This window comes from Synchiropus splendidus, chromosome 2, assembly GCF_027744825.2.
Source record: "Synchiropus splendidus isolate RoL2022-P1 chromosome 2, RoL_Sspl_1.0, whole genome shotgun sequence".
Classification (NCBI taxonomy): domain Eukaryota; kingdom Metazoa; phylum Chordata; class Actinopteri; order Syngnathiformes; family Callionymidae; genus Synchiropus; species Synchiropus splendidus.
The window spans coordinates 1,114,194-1,129,492 of NC_071335.1; positions in this window are offsets into that span (position 1 = coordinate 1,114,194).

The following is a 15,299-nucleotide window of genomic DNA, read 5'->3' on the forward strand; positions in this document are numbered from 1 at the left end:
CCGGAATCAACCTTATCTCAGGCTGAAAACGCGTTTTACGCTTTGTGCCATAACTTTGCAGGAAAGCTTCAGAACATGAAATTTTCTACTCCCACTATAGCAGAAAGGGTCTTTCTAGTGGTTGCACATCAAATCAAAGCTGTCTGAAGTGTTTTTCCAAAGTTATCAACACTTTTATGTTTGGCGTTCCGGAATCGACCTTATCTCAGGCTGAAAACGCGTTATATGCATTGTGCCATAACTTTGCAGGGAAGCCTCAAAACATGAAATTTTCAGCTCCCACTATAGCAGAAAGGGTCTTTCTCGTAGTTGCACATCAAATCTAAGGTGTCTGAAGTGTTTTTCCAAAGTTATCAACATTCTTATGTTTGGCGTTCCGGAATCAACCTTATCTCAGGCTGAAAACGCGTTTTACGCATTGTGCCATAACTTTGCAGGAAAGCTTCAGAACATGAAATTTTCAACTCCCACTATAGCAGAAAGGGTCTTTCTAGTAGTTGCACATCAAATCTAAGCTGTCTGAAGTGTTTTTACTAAGTTATCAACATTTTCATGTTTGGCGTTCCGGAATCGAACTTATGTGAGGCTGAAAACGCGTTTTCTGCATTGTGCCATAACTTTGCAGGGAAGCTTCAGAACATGAAATTTTCAACTCCCACTATAGCAGAAAGGGTCTTTCTAGTAGTTGCACATCAAATCTAAGCTGTCTGAAGTGTTTTTCCAAAGTTATCAACATTCTTATGTTTGGTGTTCCGGAATCAACCTTATCTCAGGCTGAAAACGCGTTTTACGCATTGTGCCATAACTTTGCAGGAAAGCTTCAGAACATGAAATTTTCAACTCCCACAATAGCAGAAAGGGTCTTTCTAGTAGTTGCACATCAAATCTAAGCTGTCTGAAGTGTTTTTCCAAAGTTGTCAACATTTTTATGTTTGGCGTTCTGGAACCCACCTTATCTCAGTCTGCAAACGTGTTTCTTGCATTGTGCCATAACTTTGCAGGGAAGCTACAGAACATGAAATTTTCAACTCCCACTATAACAGACAGGGTCTTTCTAGTAGTTGCACATCAAATCTAAGTTGTCTGAAGTGTTTTTCGAAAGCTATCAACATTTTTTAGGTTAGCGTTCCGGAAACGACCTTATCTCGGGCTGAAAACGCATTTTCTGCATTGTGCCATAACTTTGCAGGGAAGCTTCAGAACATGAAATTTTCACCTCCCACTATAGCAGAAAGGGTCTTTCTAGTCGATGCACATTAAATCTAAGCTGTCTGAAGTGTTTTTCCAAAGTTATCAACATTTTTACGTTTGCCGCTCCGGAACCCACATTATCTCGGGCTGAAAACGGGTTTTCTGCATTGTGCCATAACTTTGCAGGGAAGCTTCAGAACATGAAATTTTAACCTCCCACTGTAGCAGAAAGGTTCTTTCTAGTCGTTGCACATTAAATCTAAGCTGTCTGAAGTGTTTTTCCAAAGTTATCAACATTTTTAAGTTTGGCGTTCCGAAACCCACCTTATCTCAGGCTGAAAACGCGTTTACTGCATTGTTCCTTAACTTTGCTGGGAAGCATCAGAACATGAAATTTTCGGCTCCCACTATGACAAACAGGGTCTTTCTAATAGTTGCACATCAAATCTAATCTGTCTGAAGTGTTTTTCGAAAGTTATCAACATTTTTATGTTTGGCGTTCCGGAACCCACCTTATCTCAGGCTGAAAACGCATTTTGTGCATTGAGCCATTAATTCTCAGGGAAGATTCAGAACATGAAATTTTCACCTCCCACTATAGCAGAAAGGGTCTTTCTAGTAGTTGCACATCACATCTAAGCTGTCTGAAGTGTTTTTCCAAAGTTATCAACATTTTTATGTTTGGCGTTCTGGAATCGACCTTATCTCAGGCTGAAAACGCGTTTTCTGCATTGTGCCATAACTTTGCAGGGAAGCTTCAGAACATGAAATTTTAACCTCCCCCTCTTGCAGAAAGTGTCTTTCTAGGAGTTGCACATCAAATCTAACCTGTCTGAAATGTTTTTCCAAAGTTATCAACATTTTTATGTTTGGCGTTCCGGAATCAACCTTATCTCAGGCTGAAGACGCGTTTTACGCATTGTGCCATAACTTTGCAGGGAAGTTCCAGAAAAGGAAATTTTCACCTCCCACTATGGCAGAAAGGGTTTTTCTAGTAGTTGCACATCAAATCTAAGCTGTCTGAAGTGTTTTTCCAAAGTTATAAACATTTTTATGTTTGGCGTTCTGGAACCCACCTTATCTCAGGCTGAAAACGCATTTTCTGCATTGTGCCATAACTTTGCAGGGAAGCTTCAGAACATGAAATTTTCACCTCCCACAATAGCAGAAAGGGTCTTTCTAGTCGTTGCACATTAAATCTAAGCTGTCTGAAGTGTTTTTCCAAAGTTATCAACATTTTTACGTTTGCCGTTCCGGAAACCACATTATCTCGGGCTGAAAACGCGTTTTCTGCATTGTGCCATAACTTTGCAGGGAAGCTTCAGAACATGAAATTTTAACCTCCCACTGTAGCAGAAAGGATCTTTCTAGTCGTTGCACATTAAATCTAAGCTGTCTGAAGTGTTTTTCCAAAGTTATCAACATTTTTAAGTTTGGCGTTCCGGAACCCACCTTATCTCAGGCTGAAAACGCGTTTTCTGCATTGTTCCTTAACTTTGCAGGGAAGCATCAGAACATGAAATTTTCGGCTCCCACTATGACAAACAGGGTCCTTCTAATAGTTGCAGATCAAATCTAATCTGTCTGAAGTGTTTTTCGAAAGTTATCAACATTTTTATGTTTGGCGTTCCGGAACCCACCTTGTCTCAGGCTGAAAACGCGTTTTCTGCATTGTTCCTTAACTTTGCAGGGAAGCATCAGAACATGAAATTTTCGGCTCCCACTATGACAAACAGGGTCCTTCTAATAGTTGCACATCAAATCTATGCTGTCTGAATTGTTTTACCAAAGTTATCAACAGTTTTATGTTTGGCGTTCCGGAACCCACCTTATCTCAGGCTGAAAACGCGTTTTCTACATTGTTCCTTAACTTTGCAGGGAGGCATCAGAACATAAAATTTTCAGCTCCCACTATGACAAACAGGGTCTTTCTAATAGTTGCACATCAAATCTAATCTGTCTGAAGTGTTTTTCGAAAGTTATCAACATTTTTATGTTTGGCGTTCCGGAACCCACCTTATCTCAGGCTGAAAATGTGTTTTCTTCATTGTGCCATAACTTTGAAGGAAAGCTTCACAACATGAAAGTTTCACCTCCCACTATAGCAGAAAGGGTTTTTCTAGTAGTTGCACATCAAATCTAAGCTGTCTGAAGTTTTTTTCGAAAGTTATCAACATTTTTATGTTTGGCGTTCCGGAATCGACCTTATCTCAGGCTGAAAACGCGTTTTACGCATTGTCCCATAACTTTCCAGGGAAGCTTCAGAACATGAAATGTTTACCTCCCACTATGTCAGAAAGAGTCTTTCTAGTAGTTGCACATCAAATCTAAGCTGTCTGAAGTGTTGTTCCAAAGTTATCAACATTTTTACGTTTGGCGTTCCGGAACCCACCTTTATCTCAGGCTGAAAACGCATTTTGTGCATTGAGCCATTAATTCTCAGGGAAGATTCAGAAAATGAAATTTTCACCTCCCACTATAGCAGAAAGGGTCTTTCTAGTAGTTGCACATCAAATCTAAGCTGTCTGAAGTGTTTTTCCAAAGTTATCAACATTTTTATGTTTGGCGTTCTGGAATCGACCTTATCTCAGGCTGAAAACGCGTTTTCTGCATTGTGCCATAACTTTGCAGGGAAGCTTCAGAACAAGAAATTTTAACCTCCTCCTCTTGCAGAAAGTGTCTTTCTAGTAGTTGCACATCAAAACTAACCTGTCTGAAATGTTTTTCCAAAGTTATCAACATTTTTATGTTTGGCGTTCCGGAATCAACCTTATCTCAGGCTGAAGACGCGTTTTACGCATTGTGCCATAACTTTGCAGGGAAGTTCCAGAAAATGAAATTTTCACCTCCCACTATGGCAGAATGGGTTTTTCTAGTAGTTGCACATCAAATCTAAGCTGTCTCAAGTGTTTTTCGAAAGTTATCAACATTTTTATGTTTGGCGTTCTGGAACCCACCTCATCTCAGGCTGAAAACGCGTTTTTTGCATTGTGCCATAACTTTGCAGGGAAGCTTCAGAACATGAAATTTTGACCTTCCTCTAAAGCAGAAACAGTCTTTGTAGTAGTTGCACATCAAATCTAAGCTGTCTGAAGTGTTGTTCCAAAGTTATCAACATTTTTACGTTTGGCGTTCCGGAACCCACCTTATCTCAGGCTGAAAACGTGTTTTCTGCATTGTGCCATAACTTCTCAGGGAAGCTTCAGAACATGAAATTTTCACCTCCCACTATCGCAGAAAGGGTCTTTCTAGTAGTTGCACATCAAATCTAAGCTGTCTGAAGTGTTTTTCCAAAGATATCAACATTTTTGTGTTTGGCGTTACGGAACCCACATTATCTCATGCTGAAAACGCGTTTTCTGCTTTGTGCCATAACTTTGCAGGGAAGCTTCAGAACATGAAATTTTCAACTCCCACTATAACAGACAGGGACTTTGTGGTCGTTGCACATCAAATCTAAGCTGTCTGAAGTGTTTTTCGAAAGTTATCAACATTTTTATGTTTGGCGTTCTGGAACCCACTTTGTCTCAGGCTGTAAACGCGTTTTCTGCATTGTGCCACAACTTTGCAGGGAAGCTTCAGAACATGAAATTTTAACCACCCACTATAGCAGAAAGGGTCTTTCTAGTAGTTGCACATCATATCTAAGCTGTCTGAAGTGTTTTTCCAAAGTTATAAACATTTTTATGTTTGGCGTTCCGAAACCCACCTTATCTCAGGCTGAAAACGCGTTTTCTGCATTGTTCCTTAACTTTGCAGGGAAGCATCAGAACATTAAATTTTCAGCTCCCACTATGACAAACAGGTTCTTTCTAATAGTTGCACATCAAATCTAATCTGTCTGAAGTGTTTTTCGAAAGTTATCAACATTTTTATGTTTGGCGTTCCGCAACCCACCTTATCTCAGGCTGAAAACGCGTTTTCTGCATTGTGCCATAACTTTGCAGGGAAGCTTCAGAAAATGAAATTTTAACCACCCACTGTAGCAGAAAGGCTCTTTCTAGTAGTTTCACATCAAATCTATGCTGTCTGAATTGTTTTACCAAAGTTATCAACAGTTTTATGTTTGGCGTTCCGGAACCCACCTTATCTCAGGCTGAAAACGCGTTTTCTACATTGTTCCTTAACTTTGCAGGGAAGCATCAGAACATAAAATTTTCAGCTCCCACTATGACAAACAGGGTCTTTTCAATAGTTGCACATCAGATCTAATCTGTCTGAAGTGTTTTTCGAAAGTTATCAACATTTTTATGTTTGGCGTTCCGGAACCCACCTTAACTCAGGCTGAAAATGTGTTTTCTTCATTGTCCCATAACTTTGAAGGAAAGCTTCACAACATGAAAGTTTCACCTCCCACTATAGCAGAAAGGGTTTTTCTAGTAGTTGCACATCAAAACTAACCTGTCTGAAATGTTTTTCCAAAGTTATCAACATTTTTATGTTTGGCGTTCCGGAATCAACCTTATCTCAGGCTGAAGACGCGTTTTACGCATTGTGCCATAACTTTGCAGGGAAGTTCCAGAAAATGAAATTTTCACCTCCCACTATGGCAGAAAGGGTCTTTCTAGTAGTTGCACATCAAATCTAAGCTGTCTGAAGTGTTTTTCGAAAGTTATCAACATTTTTATGTTTGGCGTTCTGGAACCCACCTAATCTCAGGCTGAAAACGCGTTTTTTGCATTGTGCCATCACTTTGCAGGGAAGCTTCAGAACATGAAATTTTGAACTTCCTCTAAAGCAGAAACAGTCTTTGTAGTAGTTGCACATCAAATCTAAGCTGTCTGAAGTGTTGTTCCAAAGTTATCAACATTTTTACGTTTGGCGTTCCGGAATCCACCTTATCTCAAGCTGAAAACGTGTTTTCTGCATTGTGCCATAACTTCTCAGGGAAGCTTCAGAACATGAAATTTTCACCTCCCACTATCGCAGAAAGGGTCTTTCTAGTAGTTGCACATCAAATCTAAGCTGTCTGAAGTGTTTTTCCAAAGATATCAACATTTTTGTGTTTGGCGTTTGTCGTCGGGTTTAGGTTTTCAAGGTCTTGTGTACAAGGCGATTAGCTATAACATAAGCCGTCCCTAGTTCCAAGCACAATACCTCCCTTTGCCTCTCTGGTAAACTGCCCCTCGGTTGGTCAACTCAGTCAGCCTCTTGTTGCGGACACGGTTCTAAAACTATAATAAGCATATCAACTATACCTTATTATATTAGTGAGTAGTGTCGGCGCTTCACTGAGCGGGTTATTTAATTAGCCCGACCTGTTAAGAAACAGGTTCTTGACCTTACAATGCTACACCTCTTACCGTAGTCTCTTTACTTAACTTCGTTTAGGGACTCATGATCGGATCCTAAATCCATTCCTTTCAAATAACACTTTCCCCATAAATGCCTAAAACTACCACCTAATCATTGACACAATAATTCAAGATGGAATAATGCTACCATGTGAGACACTCATTAAATGTGCAACAGGAGGAAATCAAACAATAACTCACCTATAACCCAATTGATGGTAGTAGGTAGGAGCCAGTTGATTCTTTAGTAGTCAGGGATCAACGCCGTTGTGCCTTTTCAGTACTTAATTCGTACTCAATTTTATTTTGTTTTTTGTCACAAAAATGTTTCTTCAAAAAATTAATAAAAGAATAGTAAAAACAGCAAAGTCAACCAAAAATAATAAAATCCATAAACTCAAGGGTATTGCCAGACGCTGATACCCAACAATATCAAAAGTACCGCCAGACGCTGGTACTAGTACATATACTTCAAAAACCATATAATCAAAAACACTTCAAAAACCGTATAATTAAGAATACTTCAAAACCATATAATCAAAACACTTCAATAAAAAGGATTAATTCAAAAATAGTAAAAGAGAAATCAAAGATGAGTTAAAATCAAATGGTACGAGAGCAAACAGCAAGAGCACCGTCCCAAGATAAGATAAAAACTTACAGCGGACAGACGCGGGCGAAGATCCAAAAAGAGCAAGAAGCCAGGGTCACATCTCCGAGCGCTTATATAGCCACACACGGCTTTGAAGACATACCGACATCCGTTTTCTCACGCCAAGCCAATTAGTCATATCTATAACTTATCTTGTTTTTCTCCAGGTGGCCTTTTGAAGTCCTTCCCTCAAAAGGATACATGTTCGGTGATAGATCATATTAGTGTCAATTGCGTCAGCACTTACATCATTTTTTACGTCACTGATGCCCGGTTCACCATATTAGGTCAGTACATCCACTCCATTTTGTCAGCACGTGCGCACAGGTTCAAACTAAGTTCAAGATGGCCACTTTCTCGTGACTTCAAATGAGCGCGCCTTCAAGGTCATTCTCAGATCCAAGCACACAGCTGTTCGTGAGTTCAAACGCGCATGATCAAAAGCATACAGGTTCACTAAAGTTCGAAACATTAAACAATTAATGATAAAAAAAATCAGAAACAATATCAAATATTATTTAGCAGGTCCATTAATGATAAAAACAGAAACAATATCAAATATTATTTAGCAGGTTTTGATTATAATATTTTCGAACTTCCAGTGTATACAACATCCCCCTCCGAAAATATCGTCCTTCACCATTTGTCCAATTCGTCAACGTCCAGTGATCCGATTCCTTCGTCGTCATCATTTCGTTGTCTCATCAGGGACTCGAGATCGTCCAATTCTCTCATCATGTTCACGTAGTAGCAGATCCACATCAGTGCCGATGCCGATCTTGGCACACCAGGCGACGTAGGGCTGGACGTCAAAGGGGCATTGTAGTCATTAGGTTCTCCACCACAATCCTCAGACGCTGCGGGACCTGGAACCTCATATTGGGGAGTGGTGGGTGAATATTCATTTCGTGGGGCTGGAGTCGAGTGGCTTGCAGATTGAGAAGATGTGGGGCACAGATCACTGGAGTCTTCAGTTTGAGGAGAAGGTGTCTGGCGTCTTGGTGATGCCGGGGGTAAAGGGTTTAGCATGCTTCCGGGGTTCATCTCCACAGGGCCATCTGTCCCCGGGTGAGAGCCATTAACGGGGCCTGCTACGAACTGTCCTACATCAGGGAAGACAAAGCTGGTGTCCCTCATGTTTAACCCACACAGGTGGCAACTTCCCAGGATATGGCCATCGTGCTTACAAAGGAGTGGATCTTTAAGGGCTACTAATTCTCCCTTACAATAAGCACAATTTGCTGCGCTGGCATCTCCTTGGTGATTTGGCTGTTCTTCCTGGCTGTCCTCAACTGCACTACTTTCTGAAGGTGGTGGGGCATTCGGCAGTGGTTCGGGAGAGGACCGCGCTGGCTCAGGGTACATCGGTACAGACACGGAGGCCCTCCGACACTTGGGTGCCCTTGGGGCTGGAGTAGCTACCGACTCCGAGCTAGCAGGTGTCTCGTCATTGGACGGAAGATTGCTTCTCCCTCCAGAGGCCACCTCTGTGCTACTGGATGTCGCGGCTCTCCTTGCCCAACGTCTCGCCGGGTTTGGTCTCCGGGGGGCGGGCCTCCCGAGTTGCCGTTTGTACTGTTGGAGCATGGCAGGACGCCTCCAGTCGCGATTCCCCTCCAACACCGCCATTGCTTCCTCCTTAGCTCCACTCATCACCAGTCGGGCGAATTTCTCCCAAGTGACTGGTCTTTGCATATGCCAACCAAGTGCCGTGGGCACCACTGATCTGCCTTTCAACAACCTTTCGATCCACTCATAGTAACCACTAGGACAATATCCTCCTTGGTAATGTTGTGTACCAAACCCCCCATGGCACAATTCATCATGCTCCCTGACGACGCACTCCTCCCAGTCCTCATACACACTCACGACATCTTTCTGCCATTGAGTCACCATCAGTAAGTTTGGGTCATAGAGGTAAATCTGCTTTCCGGGAGGTTGGTAGCCTGGCTGAATGTTTCCTGGCCCCCAAGGTCTGGCTGGGCTAACATTTCCCAAGTCTTCGTTGTATATTTCTCCCACCTGTTCGGTTTTCAGCACCATTCCCTCCATCATATACGGGGGATGGAATGCTCCTCGTTCAATCCAGGATGTCTGCCCAGGTCCTATTTTACAATGGTACGCCCTAATGGCGTACGTGGTCAACGGGGGCAGCTTATCATCCCCGGGGAACGTAAACTCCCAGAGTTCAGCACAAACAACTGGGAGCCAATGGTTCAATGGCTCGTTCTCCCGGCACATTACCACAAAACGTGGCCATGCCTGGAGAATGAACGGGGTCTCCTTTTCGAATGACCACACAACCCGATCCTTTGCTTTGATTTCATGCGGTATCCACAATTTTTGGACCTTCTTTTTATGATCTTGGGTAAGTACACCGCGTGACACCTTTGCTGTAAATCTCATGCGGGGCTCACCCCTCCAATATTCAACCATTTTGGTGGAGGGTCCCCAACTAAAAATCCTATGTCTTCCTCTGTCTACAGGGCGGACTTTGGTTCCGGGATCAAGGGGCTCCATGATCACATCTAGGGCATACAGGACTCTCGTTTTTTGCGTGTGCCATGGATCCCATTGATCTGCTTTGTTGTTCCCGTCCGTAATCACAATTGAGCCCTGTAGAAACATTACAAAATGTCAATTCTGAGAAGGTCTACGAACAGTAGACGCCATCCCAAACAGCCTTATGCTGTTCGAAGTTTTCCATATCTTTATGGGGTAACAAGTCCCCATCAGGTAACCTATATAAAACACAGAGACATACGAAGAAGTTCCTCCAGCTAACTTTTTGAACAGAATCCATATCATCAGAATTATCCATTGCGCAGTAAGATTAAGTGCTGCCCTTTTATACCTCCCCAGGGTTGACCAAATTAATGTCAGCAATAAACCTATGAGTATGAAATATATCGCCGTTCCTGCTATAATGCAATAGGTACACTGAGAACCTATGCAAAACAAAAGGGCCAATTCGGTGTACAGACTGTCCAGTACGTATACTATGGTGACCGCGGTCGGCCAAAGCCATGGTCTCTGAGGGCTTAAATTTAAACCCGCGCATCCAATGAGGCTGAACGAGGCATGTAAAGGGGATGCTTTTCTAAAGAAAAAACGAATGCACCCTACTATTAACCCGAGGATGCACCCAAGGCACGTCTTTTGTTTATGCAATGGAGGAACAAATATTACTTGCAAAATGGACAGCATCGCAAGATCAATAAAATCTGTCCCTGCCTGGGGAGGACTCTCTGGGTGATACCCGGTGGTGTTCGTCTGGTTGCTTGCCATGTTCAGTGCGACTAAACGTGAGATACTTGCTGCGCAGCTCTTTTTATGTGCTTGCGGATGGAGGCATTACCTTGAGTCTCCTGTTGACGTAGACGGAACGTCAGTGCATCTGCTCCAATACACGCCCATGTCATCCAGAAGAGAGTCCAAACTATTGTCTGGTTCCGTGCTGTGTTTAAACACTTTATGGGCATTTTAATATAATTGTGGGTAAAAGCCATGAAGCGTAGTACATTGCTCTGTGAATTTGTGTCATTTAGTTCTCATTTTAATCAATCCTGAATTGATATCGTAAACTAATACTTTGGTACTGATTAAGATGTAATTTTCTGTTATACAGTGGTAACTTTTGATCTCTCTCTCTCTTCACCCTCTGAGAGTTTTAAGAGAACTCTAAGTAACTATGATTTTACACGGTGTACTGTCCATCCTTCAACACCAGTCCTCTCTTTAGGAGAACTGGGTAACTTTGAAGTTAAGTAATATTAATATTATTAAAATGATGCCTAACACTCAGGTTAAAATTTTGATTTTCATCCTAAGATTTTCCTTATTTACTTCCCCCTCAGGCACTTTCGTGTCCAGTACCTTAATACATAAGTGGGATGCCTAACCCAAACCTAGCTATACCCCTTGTCCATTGACTTTTTTCCACTTTTCTTGCTTCTTTTTCTTTATTTCTTCTTTGACATCTCGAAGAGCCTTTCTCAAGAACTCTTTCTCTTGTCTTCCTTTTCGTCTTTGGACTGCACGGCACGGATAGCAGCATATACTATTAAGGCAGCGACATAAAGTGACTACTTTAGAGATTACGGCGAGAGCTACGAGGATCGCTAATACAAGCAGTATCCATATTAGGTACCACCATATAAATTCGATAATTTCCCACACAGCTGCCGCTGTATCTACAACTCCCTGTCCTATTCCATACATCATAGCTTCCGACATCATTCCAAAAAATCCTAGCCATCCTGCCGTCGGTACTTTCTTCCGAAAGTCACGTACAACATGCCAATAATCGTTTAATTTCTCACAGGCATATGGGTCCTTGGTTATATTGATCTCAGGGGCACTATATTCCTCATATACGCAGCTTCTCTCTCCTTTTGGAATGTACCAGGGAGATGAATTACTGTATGTCATCTTTGATAGGATAATATCATCCAATTCAAAAACATGTGTCTGTGATTTTGCATACACTCTGTCTTTGTTACATAGTTGATCTCGATATGTTTCATATCGATTATACATGAGGAACCCTGGATTTATACTTTCTAAAAGCCCAATCGGAGCAGCCACTTTCGGCCAGTGTGGTATGGCTACATGTATCCCAAGCCGTCCACACATTTTTTCCCTATTATTCAACAATATACCGTGTGTTCCCCACCTAGTAGTAAAATAGGATTCATGCTCTCTTTTTAGTTGTTTGGCTACTTGGGACCCATTAAAACATTCAGAACTATTGCACGGGATATAACCCCACTGATGTGGGTCACATGGATTAGAGTCGTGACTATAAACTGCCTTAGGCTTCAGGTTAGGTGCTCGGAAACACCCTTGGTATCCTGTAACGTTTAAACTAAAATGCTCGGGGTCTTGGGGTTGCCATCTAAGTTGTGGATATTGAACACTACTTATAATGGGGAACCAAGTCTTCTTAAATTCAGTTTTATCAAACACCTGACTCTGTGTTTGTCTTGTGTTATTGACCTGAAAGAGGTCTAGCCCTGCTATCAGAAATCTTTCCGTAGTCATTAGAGTAGTATGGACAAACGGGAATGATGACTGCATTGTTCTTACGTGGCGCCATTCCGGGTGTTGTTTAAAATATTGTTTGACTGTCTTCAGATGATCGGGCAACAGAAACGTAACTGTGTACCTTGTAGATATATCTTCAACTTTTCCCTTTTTCTGTCCACTATCTTTTGGCGAGGCCTCTACGAGAAGTGGTTCCATTGCGAGATGAGGCCAGGCTCGTATAGATACTTCCCCATTGGAGTCATTCCAGGAGACTTCATTCCTTTTTAAAAAATTTTGATAATTAGCTAATTGATCCCGAAGGGCCATTCCCGGGGTTCTTTTACCTCCTTTTATTTGAGTAATGTCGCCCCATAATTGGCTTGGGTTAAACAATAACGTTGCTTCTTTAAGAGCGGCGTACCACGTTCTTTGGTCATCATTTTGGAGTCCCTCCGTAGATGGTTTATTCCATTCAGTAATATTCTCCTGGTATACTGAATCATATCCCCATTCTCCTTGCTCAGTCTGTACTTTTACTTCATAGTTTCTAACCTTTCCTCTTAATGTGTTGAGTGGATTCACGGAATCTGGCATTCCTGGGTTTACAAGGAACCTATGTATCACAGTGGTATTTTTTCCTCCATCGCTAGAAGTTTGTAATTCATCGTACGATACTAGGTGTGGCCATATCAGCATTTCTAAACTTTCTGTGTCAAACGAATTCCACCCTAATCCTTGTCCCAAAATAAGACCAGCCAACTGTGACCATTCCCATGCCCTAAAGAAAACCGTCGGATCATTTTTAGCTTTATCGTTCAGACATGTGGGAAGAATAATGTGTTTATGACTATTCAGTTGTTGACCTGTTGGTTGGCCGCTTGGGCAGGATAAATTAACTGGTAGGTCCGATGTACAATACTCCATCGCCTCTGCCCAGTCTTTTCCTCTCATAGGATAAAATATCCTATTCTCTGTATTGTTAGGCTTCTCATTAATGAGCTGATATGCGTATTTGACATGAGTTATGTTTATACCAAGCTTGTGAGATAAACATCTCTTAGCTTCAGTCCACCAAACTGACTGATTATTTCTGACCCAGTTTTTCCAAGGTTGCTGCGTCATCATAGGGATCGCGAGGCCTATTTGGTCCCTTCGGCACTCACATGGTTCTTTGTGACAGTCATTTCCTTCTTCCATTCCTTTACCATTAAACTGTTTATTATGGCATAATATACCATCTTCTTGCAATGCCCTTAATTTGTACCACATGACTCTTCTCTGTACCACAGGGTATTTCAGCCAAATTTTCCAGAATTTACTATCTGGATGCTGATCTGCAATGTACTCTTTTCCCGATCCATTAATCTTGTCCCTATGTTGTTCACTCATGGTGGTCAACAGATGCCACCTCCAATAAACATTACGTAAGCCAGTGTCTCGTGGGCTAGTGTCATACTCATCACTCTTGGGCCCTTTGTTTCTGCAATTTTTCCCTGGTTGACACCTAGGATAAACCTCCTCTTCCCCGAAATGGGTGTCCGGGGGAGACTTGCCATCCGACCATGGTTTAGAACCATTTGTCATCAAATAAAGACAATTGTCGAATTGTGTCTCTTCTGGTATGGAGAGAAAAAACTTAACTTGTTGTTCCTTCTCTCCTTCACTTTTAGCTGAATTCGCTGTGGTTACAGTGTTAAGAATGGGTTCAAGTAACACTAGCATGGTTTTTGTCTCTACCTTTTGGAACATTTCTTTAGAACATGTGTACTCCAGCTCTCTTCTAACTCTTCTAGAAACAGGGTCAGCCGAATCAGTGTTTAACACGTCGGGATCAGAGTTAGCTGAAAAAGGTAGGGGGGCTATATCTAACAGGAGTTGTCCTATTTGATTACTTTTATCCCATTCTTCATTTCCATATGCTTCTGTGGTTGTCCACAGCTCTTCTTCCCATGTTCTATTATTATAGATAGATTGTTCAACCCTTCTAATAAGCGGGGCATTCCACACATGGGTGGTATTTATTTTCTGGCATGTTTTCATCATATAATATCTATCTTCTCCCGTCGACCAGCCCCGTCTCGTTTGTTGGGCAAAAACTTTATAATAACAGGTTTTATCAGAGTTGATATTGAAGGACCATCCAGAAAGTCTCATCTCTTCATGATTGATTAACTTTACTTTTACTGTTACAAATTCCTTGGAGGTAGGTCCATAATGAGTTACTATATCTTTCCAGGTGTCGTATTCGCATAGGGTTTGATTCTTCCGTTTACACTGGGCCTTATATTCACACAGCCTCTCATACGCTGCCTGAGATGCCTGGAGAAGCCAGTCCATGAGTCCTTCATCACAATTTAACACGTTAACACTTTTAAATGGGATATCACATTCTCCCATGCCTTCCTTGTGAGGATCTGCGGGCTCCGATGTGAACATTGGGGCCATCGTATTTACGTCAACTGTTTTGCCATCAGATGTTGAGATTATGTTAGTCTCCATTTGATCAGGGGCCATTGTTGGGGTATACATGATTATGGAATCTATAGGAGATGCGGCCATGACTGTCTTCTTTTCAGTCATTGCTGCACCGAGATTCCCTTCATTATTTCTGGCAGATAAAGTAGTCTGAGTATCTATTCCTGTCGTGCCATTATTCCTGGTATCTTTTCCAGGTTCAGGTGTAGTCATGCTACTGGCCATATGGTTTTCGATCACATTAATATTTCCCGTTTGATTGATCAGACTGGGGGTAATTGACATAGCAGCAGCTGTCCAAGTGGGACGTGCGGCAGTTTTGTCCACAGGGCTTTCCGCGCTTCGGCGACGTCTCCGTTTAAGTGTCTTGGCGGTCACCTGACTCTTCACTTCCTGACTATCAAGTTTTGGTTTCTCATACTCACAAGTGCCACTTATAGCTCCATGGATATTTAGGTAGACAATTGCTTGTTTTATCCACAGAGCTTGATCAAATTGAGTGCCATTTTTATCTGTTGCGATTGGCAAAGATATTTCTTTCGTATCCGGGGTCAAGACGGTGCAGTTTCTACAACGTACTGTTTTCAATTTCCAACGTCGGGTGACACTGCTAGTATAGGTCATATGTTCATAGACTATATTTGACCATGAGGCTATTA